The 14,417-nt window shown below is 39.4% G+C and overlaps 1 pseudogene; it reads left to right on the top strand.

The window, feature by feature from the left end:
• Positions 1-12,425: 12,425 nt before the first annotated feature.
• On the top strand, positions 12,426-13,859 carry LOC146667320 (general transcription factor II-I repeat domain-containing protein 2 pseudogene; annotated as a pseudogene).
• The last annotated feature ends 558 nt before the right edge of the window (positions 13,860-14,417 follow it).

Here is a 14,417-nt window from a genome sequence, read left to right as displayed (position 1 = left end):
TGCAGTTCAAAAGCAGTAGCAGTCAAAGCCCTCCTGCTGAGTGTGTCAAACTAAAAAAATCTCTCTGAACTGCGAATTAACAGCATCTCCATATCGTTCCTCTTTCGTCTGCTCTGTATCGCCACTCCTCCCATTCTCCTTTCTCATAATTATCTTGTCTTTTCTTCTGACCCGTCTCCCTCGCTGGTTATCATCTCCTCAGTTCTGTACCTGCTTTTGTTGTCTCATCTCGTGTCATTGCTGCTCACCTTTCTTCTTTGTCTGCCTTCTCCTTGTTGATTACTTTTCTTCATTTCAACCTTCACCCAGCTCTTTTTTCCTTAATCATCAACTCTGTCCTCTGTTTTCATCAATTTATCTTTTCTCTTTGGTTTTCAAAAGGACCAACCTTTGGTTCGCTCTTACAAGATCTTCCATTTTTTGCTGGCTCAGGCAAAAGTTGGTCCTTATGAGAGGATTGCGGTGACTTCTCTGTTAGCCTTAAATGATACTGTGAGACACAAGTATTGTGTCATGTTTCACAGCTGTCACACAGGAACCACCACAGCAAACCAGAATTAAATACTGAGCATCAGTCCACAGATTGTTGGACCTTCTGCACTATATGCGGAGTTGGCTAACTGGGTGCAGGCTGAGAAATGACTTCTTTTGCTTTCTATATCTGCTGTTTCAAAGTCCTAGGACCCATTTCCTCCACCAATCAGATGTTTTACCACTACCCTCCACTGCTCAGCTTTCGAATTTAAAAAGATATTTATTTAATTAGAGCCTTGCAACACTGACCTAGTGACCTAGAAAGGATGTACTCTCCCTGTAGCCCTATAACAATTAGGATGGGGTTCAGCTCCTCATGGCTCTGCACAGCGTTAGCAGAGATGGATGGCTGGAGTGATGTTTACTTAAACCACGACCAACAACGTGTGGATCCGACTCATGCATGAGTATGTGACCCTAAATGAAACCATTGTATTTGTGGTGTCAAGAAAACAACAAAATATCTCAGTGTTTTAACAGCTCAGTCGAACAGTGAAAAAGTCACCAACGAATGCAATCTAGTTTCTTTTTTTCCATTCATGGGCACAAATTGTTATGTTTGTTGTGCGTCAGTGAGCACATTTGTAAGTGATCTATTTCAATAGGAACTGTTTTTGGAGTTAGAAGCATGAATTTTGTCCAAAAAAGTTGTTTTTAATAAACCTAACCAAATGACACATTTGACATTAATAGCATATTTACAAGAGACACGAATGATGTGTGAAAATCTGATATGTGTCACTTAGTGTCTGTTGTGGCAACATGATGTGCTGCATCATGCTCTGAATCCTTATTTTTGACTTTTAAAAGTTGTGCTCAGACACCTGGAAAATGTGTTTTAAGGAACTGCTGAAGAAAAAATTTAAAATTTGTGTCCACAAGCACAACAGTAGAGTAGGTTTCCACGATTTGACTTGAAATGTTGTGTGACTGGGTCAAGTCAAGTGAACCATGTGCAGTGGTACAGTACAGAGTGAAAGGAGACAACGTCCCTCCAAGATCATGGTGCTACCTGTGACAGACATCAACACAGGACGACATAAAGTGCAAGTGTGCAAAACACCAAAACAAAGACAGACAGAACGATACAGACACACAACAGGGTAAAAGGCTGAGCATTGTGCAAAAAGTGACTTGGTGTATGAAGGTGTGTGTGTGTGTGTGTGTGTGTGTGTGTGTGTGTGTGTGTGTGTGTGTGTGTGTGTGTGTGTGTGTGTGTGTGTGTGTCCAGTAGAAGGAGTCTGACGGCTTGGGGGAAGAAACTGTCTCACAGTCTGGCAGTGAGACAATGAGTGTACAAAATGTGCACGATACCGTCAGAAGCAATGGCAACTAGGATGCGCTGTGGGAACGTGAATAGATGGAGGTAACACGGTGCACAATTTTAGACAGGAACAAACTGGAGTGAGACACAAGGAGAGACGTTAGTGTGACCGGTGCCAGCCAGCTAACAGTGACATCTTTCAGTTGTGACAATTTGGCCTCCTCACCCACATTCTTCCATTCAATTCAGTGTGAGGAGCGCTGCAAAAGATCCCGTGTGTTTGTCTGTATAAGAGAATATGTCGAACACATTTTACGGAATATTGCTGTTATTTTTAAATACAGAAAATCGTTCAATAAAATTATAGAATAAACATTTCTAATGTAGAATAACATGAAAAACATGCAAATGTAAATAATCACTTCAATCAGAGAACTTTTTTTTTACGTAAAATGATTATATCTGTAACTATTCATTTCAAATATGTAAAATGTGAGGCAATTGTTTTTGTTAAGAAATGTAGAATGAATCTTTTTCTTTTGTCTTTTCTTTTGAAACTGTTTTTTCTGTCTACAAGAGGTGCTCTTCTTGATGTGTCTGCAGACTCAGGGAGGTTTAATGTACAGTACTGTGTGAAGTTTATTTTTTGGATGTTTTCCATTTTAGTTCAGCTTTATTTGTATAGTGCCTAAAATTCCATTTGGCACAACAAATTGTTTAAATGAAAATAATTCTCTTTGCTGGTTTACAGAATCAAATCTTGAGAACAGGAAGTAACAGAGTTATCATTATAAAGCTAAATCTCATTCATCCTCAAATGTATTCCATTGAACCACAGTGTGAGGGGATAAATGTTTATATATTGTAAAGACGAACATTTGTATAAAGGAGCAGACATTTTAAATTTGACAATATTTGTAAAGATGTAGGGGAGACCGGGGATAGTTGTAACATTTTTGACATTTCTGTCTGTAAATTGGAGCGCTTTTAAGGTAGTGGATTCAAAATGTAATGCAAAGTATTTACATGTCTCTGCTATTAAATAGTGCAGCTATTTTCTCTGCAGCACAATTACCCATTGCATGGTATGGTCTCAAACACAAAGAGTGAAATGTTACAATTAACCCCATAGTCTGGGTTAGTTGTAACATATCCTGGGGTGCAATGTAACACAATGAAATAAGGGTACTAACAAAACATTAACATGTAATCTTTGTTTATTCAACACATGAATGCACTTACATCCATTTATGTAGCTATTTGTGTGTGTGACAGAATGCAGAAATCTAGCTTTTGAACATATTCCAACCCCCCAAAAAAGACAAATTATGGAATTTTCTGCAACTGAATATTTCATTAATTTTGGTTGGTCTTCCTTGAGTTTGGCCTCATTGGCTCAATGGGCATTATAACCTACAACTCTTGCACCAATTTTGAACATAACAATGAAGCTGAAAAAATGTAGTTGTTCACCAGCATCGCAATTCCATTACTTTTTATCATGGCTTACCTTGGTGTGGTTTGCAAAGTGCTTCAGAAAGATGAGGAAATCTGTTTCTTGCACCCATCCTAATTTATTTCCACTACCAATACTTCCTACTGGTCCATCTCTGACACAGTGGTCTGCATAATGTGTGTGTGGGAACACAAACAGTGGAGGAATTGTGTTGCCAATGGCATTAACCGCATATACAAAAGCGACCAGTGAACCTCTCTCTGCTGATGTCATATCCCCAACTTGTTTAATATAAGTTAAAGTAATAGTGTGGTAAGTTGTAACATACATTATTGTTACAACTGACCCAGACTGTTGCTGTTACAACTGACCCAGACTCCTATAGCCATGAACTAGCTAACATTACAGCCAACGGCTAAAACATTAGCACTAAAGACCTACACAGATTATATCCCCATAGACATACAAATAACATAATTTAAGTTTGATGAGTTTAACTGCAAAGCAGATAATGCTATTACAACTATTTGAAATAAAGTAGAAAAACTTACTTTTTGGCATACAAATTACTTTTTTTTTGTGTTAAATTGTCTGTGTTTGACAAAATGTGCTGATTTTTCACATGTGATAGCAGAACTGAATTGGGCATGCACAGGATGAGTCACATCATTTGAAACTTAGCCCTGATTGGAGAAATTGGAAGTGTTACAACTGACCCACGTTACAACTATCCCCGGTCTCCCCTATATTGCCAATTTAGTAATGCTGTATTATAGCACTGTTATCATAATGTCAAGAAAGTCATGGTTATTTTTTCATATTAAGTGTAACTCATTTAAGGTTAGTGAAATACAAATGACTTTGCGTAAAGTCACATCTGCATAATATGTTTGTAATGGATGTGATTTATAATTAACAGATCATTGCAATTGCAAAAATAACAACATAAATCTTTTTACGTTATATGTAGTAAAACCTTTTTCAACAGGACAGATGTTTTTAATACACAAAATATGAATAGTTATTCTATTTAACTGTAAACTCATATATTAATTTTACAGCAATATTATGACTTTTTTGAGTGGTATATCACTAATATTACATTTTCACATAAATTTCCAAAAATAAAATCCAAATAATAACAGTAATCTTCTGGGTACTAACAGAAAAGGGGCTAAAGTGTCCCCACTAGTCTTTGGAAGCTTTGACGAGCCTAAAAATAATGTCATGTCGTTAAATTGTGCTTCTTCAATTTGGCAGCTAAATTGTGGGAGACATTCATGCATTACAGCTTTAAATGAAGTCATCTTATATTAGATAACAACTGGAGAATTTTGTCAAAGGGATGAAATATTATCTTTTTACAGAAACTTCACCTTCTGCTTTTTTCACCTGACATTTTACTTCCTATTTCTGATAGTAAGGAAATTAAAGTCGAATCAAATGAAAGTCTTTGGTAAGTGATCAAGTTAAAAATGTAGTGCTGGCCTCTCAGATATTGGAACACAACTTCATGCATATAAACCAAAGATACTAGCCTTTTTGGACATGTTCCTTCAGCTTTTACAGGCTTACTATCATTCTAAAATATGTGAAAGACAGTAAAAGTACAACAAGAGCATAAGCTTTACACAGCTTACTGTCAGCATAACTGTCTGCTTTCCACAAGGATATGCTTCATGTCACTAGTCTACTTGTCAGGCTAAAAGAACATAAGGACATGTTTCAGGTTGGCTTGTGGCTCTGAAGTCTTACAAAATCATCAGAAGGAACACATGTGATTATCTTGGTTTCATATGGAAACTCACAATAACAACTCCAACAAGGCTAAAACTGAAAAAAACCATCGAAAAAGTTGTGTCTGATATTGTCCTAACTGTTAATTTCATTTTATATGTAAGTTAAAATTCCTTTGTGAACATGAGTCTCTTTGTGGTAATTTTGCTTCTTTCTTTTGTTACTTTGTTTTATTGTGCGTGCTTTCAGTAATCTGATATTGTACTGCTTATTGATACAGTATGCTAACGCTATATTTGAACAAGAAATATGTACAAATTTTTAACATTGCAATATGAAATATTTGACTTTGTATTGATCACTTTATGGATTAATGTTAGTGAACTGAGGGAGAGGGAAACAAAGTGCAGCATCTTAACATAAACACTCCTACTTTATTTATTTATGTTTCAGGGTTAATATAGCTAACTTAATCCAGTTCAATTCAGTTTTATATATACAGCACCAAATCACAACAACAGTCGACATATTGTAAAGTAGACCGTACAATAATACATACAGAGAAAAACCCAACAATCGTATGACCCCCTATGAGCAAGCACTTTGGAGACAGTGGGAAGGAAAAACTCCCTTTTAACAGGAAGAAACCTCCAGCAGAACCAGGCTCAGGGAGGGGCGGGGCCATCTGCTGTGATTGGTTGGAGTGAGAGAAGGAAGACAGGATAAAGACATGCTTGCATTCCCATGACATGCATCATGGGAATCCCCGGCAGCCTACGTCTATTGCAGCATAACTAAGGGAGGATTCAGGGTCACCTGGTCCAGCCCTAACTATATGCTTTAGCAAAAAGGAAAGTTTGAAGCCTAATCTTGAAAGTAGAGATAGTGTCTGTCTCCTGAATCCAAACTGGAAGCTGGTTCCACAGAAGAGGGGCCTGAAAACTGAAGGCTCTGCCTCCCATTCTACTTTTAAATAGTTAGTTACAGTGGGTAACTAACGCACTTAGTTAAAGTAACCAAAAAGATGATCAAAGTAAATGCAGAGGCTTGAAAACATTATGGTGCTGAGTAGAAATGATTCAAATCTCATTGGAGCCTCAGTATTTACACTTTATAATCTCCCTGGTAATTCACACGCTTTCATGAAAAGCAGGCTCTATGAATGATGAGCCGCATTCAGTGAGAGAAACAACCATAACAAAAACCATCACAGCCTCTGTTTCTGTCTGTAAATCTATCAGAGCAGTCAAACTGAACTCAGTTTGGAGTTTTATCTGCTCGAATTATTTAAAAGTAAAATTATTCCTCTGGTGCAGTCCTTAGTTTGATTATTACATATATCTTACATCATGTGTGTGTCTCCATGTGTCTAGTTGCCTTGAGAATATGACAAATAGAGCACCTCTATGCAATAGCTCTCTGCACAGAAGAAGCTGGTAAGTCAGAGATTCTCCATAAAATATGAATATTTCATGGTAAAAAATTCAAGTCAAACACTGCATCTTCAGTGTGTATGTATGTTTCCATGCACAGTAATGCCCAAACCACAGTCCTCTTATTGAAACCATTGAGTTTCACTACTCTGCTTTGTCCTCCTATCTTTAAAATGTTTTCCAAGCTTAAATGTCAGAGGAGGAAATTCATTTCTACAGGCAGATACAGATATATCCATCCAGAAACAACTTTACACAGACCGACAAATCATGGCCGAAGAGTAAGGTCAGTTGTAGAGGCCGATGTAGACTCTTAGTTAGTAGAGTCAGTGTCCACATCTGAGACCTGACATGGTCTGCCCACATTCAGGTCCAGACCAAAAAGGCAGGTACTGTGGAGAGCATCCTCACACAGAACATCCTGGTCCGTAACAAGGCTAAACAGCTGTGTTACGGACCAAAAAGCTCTTCAGAGAGTGATCCGTTTCAAAAACCGTAGAGTCAAGGGTGGTGCTAGGGGACACATTTATGACACATTTGGCTGTAATAAGATTTTTATGAAGTAATCAAAGTGAACCTAAAAGTTATGATTAGTTTTAAATCTAATATGCTATAATTCACTACATTTTCTCACAATTACAGAAGGGTGATGGTTGGTGCTGTTGCCTCATGGCAAGAAAGTTCAGGTATTCGAAGACACCATTTGGCCAAACACCTCACTGGTGGGGAAGGAACATGAGAGCAGGAGGTGAAGCTGTACTTACTACATATAGTTGATGTTATTTGATTGAGCGGTTTTGGAATCAGTGTCCTGGCCTATAGAAAGAGGTGTTATCTATCTATCTATCTATCTATCTATCTATCTATCTATCTGTGTGTGTGTGTGTGTGTGTGTGTGTGTGTGTGTGTGTGTGTGTGTGTGTGTGTGTGTGTGTGTGTAATACAGAAGGTAACGTTTGATACATTTTAATATTTTTAGATGCCGAATAGCAACAAGATAATATTAATAATTATAATAATATATAAATATTGCGTAGTGTCTATACTGAGATATATCAGACTGGACTGTGTGCACATGTGTATGCACATGCAGTGTATACACTGCTGTTGGTAACTGTAGAGTCTTCTGTAGTCTTCTCATAGTGAGTATAACAGACTGTAACTGAAGGAGCTGCTCGGTGCTGTGCAGGGAGGTGTTATCTAAAAGGGGCGAAAGCTTAGCCACCATTCTCCAATCACTGCTGCCTCTACTGGGTCAAAGGGCTATCCCAGAAAAAGCTGCTTGTCTTGATGAATCTGTTCAGTTTTTTTCTGTCCCCAGTGGATGTCCTGCACCTCAACAATATAAAAGATGGTTGATGCCACCACAGAGTAATAAAAGGTCTTCAAGTGCTTCCCCTGCACTTTAAAAGGCCTACCCCTCCCCAGCACACATCCTGCTGTGTCCATTCTTGTAAATAATATTTGTGTTGTCAGTCCAGACCAGTTTATTCAGCAGATTAACACCCAGGTACTTGCACAAGTCCACCGTCTCAATGTCCATTTACTGAATGTTCACTTGTGCAAGTGTTTGTTCCTGCTAATGTCCATCTCCTAATCATTTTATTTCACGGGCGCAATTAAATTCCTCACACAGAAATTCAAGTACTTGCACTCGTAGAACTCAGCAGCCACATACACAAAGGAACCATCGCACACGTGAGAGTGTCTGCTGTGAAAGCGCTGCTGCAGTTTCACGCTCGTGCGGGGAGCTCTTTGTGCTTGCAGAGGAATCCTGGTCGTGCAAATCAGCTGACTTTTCACCGTTTGGCGCCGGAGCCCAAAGGAAGAGGGGCTGGTCATTTTGATGGACAGTTTAGGGTACTGCGTTAGCCCAAGTTACACTGTTGCAGCAAGCGCAGTTTTAAACCGTATGTGTTTACAGTGTGGAGGACCAAATTTGAGAAGTTATTGTTTTATGTGTGTTTGTGTGTGCGACAGCTGCTGAGTTCTATGCATGCACTATGCTGAATTTATCAGTCAGTATTTTAATTGTGGACGTGGCAATAGGTACCTGCAATAAAATAATTTGCTCAGATTATGTTTTTTTCTCACATGCAACTTATGACATAAAAATAATTCCATAAAGGACCAGCCTTTCCAGCTTCCCCATGATGTGTGAAGTCAGACTGTAGCTGCTGAGGTCTAAGGTTTGTTGGTCGCTGCAATAATTGAGAATCCTGAAGCTGAGGCCATCTAGACCCACTGCCTTCCTTATATAGCATATATATAATTGTGGAGCGAGGTTAGGGATAACTACGAATCATCGTGGGAATATATAACTGCTATTTAAGTGAACAGTGTTTTAAGTGTCTTTATCTAGTGTTTGTAGCTTAATTGATAACATATCATCCAGGCCTTGTATTTTGTATTTTTGGTTTTACCTAAGATAAATAACAGCTGATTTAACACTACAAAATATGGGAGTGCTGTATATAATTTACATCACAAATAAAATGCATAAATACATGCTTTCAAGGTAAGTATTTTCCTTAAATATTTGCACTGTTCAATGAACAAAATAAATGAGTCTGTTATCTCATGCTGTAAATCTCTTAGAGAAAGATTTTTCTATCACAATCACTATGAAAACAAAAACAGGAAACAATAAAAAGAGTTAAATCCCTCAGTATTTAACAACACACTTTGTCCTTGCTTAGTTTTCCAGTGCTGGATCACAGCAACTGTAACTTCTCTATGTAGAAACTTAAACAGATGCTAACCGACAGCAGATATTTGTTTCTTTGTCATGTGAGCTCTGATTCATTTTTCATGTCACAGCCATAAAAGTCAACTTCAGAAAAGTACAGTAGTTGTCTAAAACAATAAAGTGATCAAAAATATGAAGTAGACCCATCATTTGATAAAACATGTAATGTTAAAAAACACATTTATATTTTATTTTTAGTTTTCATTTTATGATCTAAAAACATTTGATAAAAAATTGTAATGAACCAACAGAATCTACCCTGAGGCTTTCTTTAAGGGCCACACAGCTTTACTCTTAGTATCGCAGTTTGAATCTAAATCTTGAGAGAGAATACGAGCTTGTCTTGTCATGTTGGTGAGGTTTTTATACTTGTCCCTCTGCTTATCTGTCTGGTTGTCCTTCTCTGTCCTGGGAGATGTGTAAGCTTGAGAGGCTGTCATTATCTCCCATATCTTGTGTCTCTCCTTCCCATCTTCCCCTTTGTCTAAATCCCAAGTATGGACAGAGCTAGACTTGTCAGCTACATAAAGTCACTTGTTAGGTTCCTGTTTAATCTCACCCCGCAGTCTGCGAGCCTGTGGTGTTTGTTTGTACTGACTGACAGCTTTTCATGGATCAATAACCCAGCTGTTGGCTTCAGGGTGGTACCAAGTTGAGTTTATCTCAGACCAGTTATAATAACTCTGAAAAATGACTACAGCAACTAACTTATTGTCTCTCTCCTGGCATCACATGACCCTTCACCCTATGGTAACTGGGAGGAGGCTCCAGCCCTTCGTGACCCTAGATTAGTCTTTTCTGTTTTTCTGAACAGAGACCTCTGATGTTATGCAATCCACCGGAACCACTCTTCCACTTCCAGGTTGGGTTACAGCTCCCGCTGCTTCCATTATCACTGGGACCACTTTGGACTTTTACTTCCAGTCACCTTGTTTGTGTGCTCCTTCTTTTCCAGTGCTCCTTCTTCTTGATGAGTCTGTCTACTGGGATGGCTACATCTAGCATAACTGGAGTCTTCTGCTCCTTGTCAACCATGACTCTGTCTGGTTGGTTGGCCAGCAGATGCTTCTCTGTGTGGAATTCGTAGTCCCACAAGATGTTAGCTTTGTTCTTTTCAACCACCTTTGGTCATGTCTTCCACTGGGACTTAGAGACTTAGGCTACGTTCACACTGCAAGCAAAAGCGCATCAAATCCGATTTTTCTGACCCTATGCGACCCATATCCGATCATGGTGTGAACGGCACAAATCCGATATTTTCAAATCCGATCTGGGTCCCTTTCGTGTGTGGTCCTGAATCCGATACATATCCGATGTTTTAGAAAGCGACTGCTGTTTGAACGGTCATGTTGCATTAAATCCGTCTTTTATGTCACTGACACAAGACAGACACCAATTATCAGCGCCGGAGAAGACATCGTGAACGCTTCCTGGCCATCCAGTGTAGATGTTAGTGAAACTGTTGGGAAGACAACGTGAACATTTTATTTGTTCTGTATAATCTGCAGATTCTGACAGAAATCTGCAGCTATCCTTTGAAGCACCGCTCCTCTAAAACAGCAATAAGGATCATTATTAGGTTGTTTACATTATTATGTAAATAACAAAATAACTTAAAGCAAAAATTGGGAAACGTAAAATCCGAAGTCTTTATATTAAGGCCATCAGTCAAACAATACTGTTTGCTCTGGGTCTAAACAGAGCACATTGTGTATGACGTCTTCTTTTGCACATGCGGGCCGCTTTGAGGGTTCACACTAGAGAGCGTTTGCTGTCGCATTTTATTTGTAGTGTGAACAAGCAGACAAAAAAATCGGATTTGATCAAAAAATCGGAATTGAGCATCAAGACCTGCAGTGTGAATGTAGCCTTAGAGTCCATGTGAGCACAAATGTACACTATACCGGCCACTTGGATGTGCCTTTCAGTGCATGCTGTACCAGTTTGCATCTTGGCTAGTCTTGGAACACCTTTCTCACAGTTTCGCAGTAAATACTATTGTTGTGTTTTGTTCTTTAATAAAAATTAATCACAGAATATTTTCCTGATTTATATATTACTGTTAAAATGCATTTTTTATGCAATTGTGAAACCCAGAGTGTATTAATAAAACTGATGTTAAGACCTCAGCAAATTTCCTGACGTCGTGTTGAATTAACAACAGAATTAAAGTATAGCTTAAAAATATGGAGAAGTGATTTTGACTTGATAGAAAGACTGTATTTGCTACTTTAGTTACTTATACGCTCAATAAAAGAAATCAGAATGTCAGTCTTCTTATAGCAATAGATCTCCAGGCTTCCTGAAGGACATTCAGAGTCACTATGAATATTTCTGCCTTTTGCTACATTCTCTGTCAAAATGATCCCACACTGCTTTAGTAATGTTTTGGTCTGTACTCTGGGGCAGCCAGTCCATGACTGATACCGCTTCATTGTGTGTTTTTCTATGTGCGTATGCTTTTGCTGTGTTGGAATTGTATTTGGAATCATAGTCATGCTGAAAAATGAAGCTGCTAGCAATCAGAGTCTTTCTAGAACAGGCATGGGCGAACTACGGCCCGGGGGCCACGTGCGGCCCGTTGAACGTTTTGATCCGGCCCGCCAAACTTGAAAAAAATTTAATAAATTAACCTTGTTAATGTTTTATTTCCCCTGCAATTCTGATGTTTCCTCACTAGATGGCGCACTCTAGATATATTGGCTTTGTTGAGGTGAAGCGGCGTAGGCCTATTACTCCACGTTTGCACTTTACCCTGTGACCTACCGCCCCTCTATGAAGATGAGCGGTCCCAAGAAAAGGAAAGTGGACAGAGAATGTCGAGTGTTCAAAAAGGAGTGGACAACTAAATATTTTTTCACTGAACACCGATCATCTGCTGTTTGCCTGATATGCCAAGAAACTGTGGCGGTTTTTAAAGAGTATAATATTAGCCGTCACTTTGCCACAAAGCACGCAAATTATGCTAGCAAGCTCTCAACAAAAGAACGGGAATCTGCTGCTGAGAAGTTGGCAGCTAATTTGAAGGCTCAGCAAAGTTTTTTTCACCGTCAAACTGCCATTCAAGAGTCAAGTACCAAGGCCAGTTTTATAAGATAAGATAAGATAAGATAACCTTTATTAGTCCCACACGTGGGAAATTTGTTTTGTCACAGCAGGAAGTGGACAGTGCAATGGACAGTGTTTATGCTTTCATTCAAAATAGCAAAGGCCAGCAAACCACTGTCAGAGGGCGAGTTTTTAAAAGAATGTATGGTAGAGACAGCAGGTATTTTGTGCCCGGAGACCAAAGACAAATTTGAGAAAATCAGTTTATCACGGCGGACAGTGACTCGCCGTGTAGAACTAATAGATGAAGATATCACCAGCATATTAAACAAAAAGGCGAAGTCATTCACTTTTTATTCTTTAGCACTGGATGAAAGCAACGATGTCAAAGACACTACTCAGCTCCTCATTTTTATCCGAGGAATCAACGAAACCTTTGAAATAACGGAGGAGTTTTTGACAATGGAGTCTCTGAAAGGACAAACACGGGGAGAGGACTTGTTTGAACGAGTGTCTGCTGCCATCGAAAACATGAAGCTTCCCTGGAGTAAGCTTGTTAACGTCACCACAGATGGATCTCCAAATTTAACGGGAAAAAACGTTGGCCTGCTGAGGAGAATCCAGAATAAAGTGAAAGATGAAAACTCTGACCAGGATGTGATTTTCCTCCACTGCATCATCCACTAGGAATCTCTATGTAAATCGGTGTTACAGCTGAATCATGTTGTGAATCCTGTGGTGAAACTTGTCAACTTCATACGCGCACGGGGACTTCAGCACCGTCAGTTCATTGCGTTCCTGGAGGAAACTGATGCGGATCACCAGGACCTGCTTTATCACTCCCGTGTCCGCTGGTTGAGTTTGGGCAAAGTGTTTCAACGAGTGTGGGAGCTCAAAGAGGAGATTGGCGTGTTTTTGGAGCGGCAGGGGAAGACTGATGAATTTCCTGAGCTGAGCAACAAGAGCTGGATGTGTGACTTCGCGTTTGCTACAGATGTATTTTCACACTTGAATGAGCTCAATGTGAAACTGCAGGGGAAGGAGCTGTTTGTGCATGACATGCACACAAACGTGAAAGCCTTCAAATCCAAGCTGGCTTTATTCTCCAGGCAGATTTTGAACAAGTCATTCACTCATTTTCCTACACTAGCCACGCTGAAAGAGGCCGGAGCAAAAGTAAAGAAATACAGTGAGTCACTGGATGCACTGCACGGAGAATTCTGCCGTCGGTTTTTGGATTTCGATAAAATTGACAAGTCACTTCAATTGGTGGCCTTTCCTCTGTCACAAGACCCCGAAACAGCTCCAGAGGAGCTTCAGCTCGAACTCATCGACCTTCAGTCCGACCCTGCCTTAAAAGAGAAGTTCAGCTCTCTGAAACTAAATGACTTCTATGCTTCACTCAATGATGCCGCGTTTCCAAATCTAAGGCGAAGAGCGCAGATGATGTTGGCTTTGTTCGGCTCTACCTTCGTGTGTGAACAGACATTCAGCGTCATGAACATCAACAAAGCCAGCCACAGATCCAAGTTAACAGACCTACACCTCAGATCAATCCTGAGAATCGCCACAACAAAACTAACTCCAGACTTTGATGCGCTGGCTAAAAAAGGAGACCAACAACACTGCTCCCATTAAAATGTGTGTCTCTCCGTGATACGCACGTTGTTAAAATGAACAGTGCGCGCAGATCAACTATAACGCTTCACAGACTGACTTGCTGCAACTGTTTCGTCCTTGCACTGGTCGTTGTTGACTTTTGGCACCGGGGAAACAAATTGAATAAAAGGAACAGGACAAGTACATCTGCATCTCCTACCGTTTTTGGGGGGGAAAAAAGAGTTAGGAGGAGAGTGATGTGATATCCTGAAGGATAACAGAACTTTCAGTGCTTTAAAATAAAATATTCATTTATTTGATTTTCAGTGTTTAAAGGCTCATTTCGAAGTCAGAGATTTTATTGTAATGCTTTTCTTCATTTTCATTGGAAATTAAAGCACATGTTTTCTCCATATCCCAAGATGTGTATTTTTCCCCCAATGAGGTGATGTTTTCAAAGCATGCCATCTATCTACTCCTGTTCCGGCCCCTTTGTCAAATGTTAGAACTCAATGTGGCCCACGAATCAAAAAGTTTGCCCACCCCTGTTCTAGAAGGAAAGAGCATCTGATGCTACTTCTTTTTAATTTCATGAAC

The sequence above is a fragment of the Rhamphochromis longiceps genome, linkage group LG6 (assembly GCF_057381845.1).
Source record: "Rhamphochromis longiceps isolate RC_006_pf linkage group LG6, R_longiceps_female_GT1.1, whole genome shotgun sequence".
Classification (NCBI taxonomy): domain Eukaryota; kingdom Metazoa; phylum Chordata; class Actinopteri; order Cichliformes; family Cichlidae; genus Rhamphochromis; species Rhamphochromis longiceps.
This window is presented reverse-complemented; position numbering and strand designations above follow the sequence as displayed.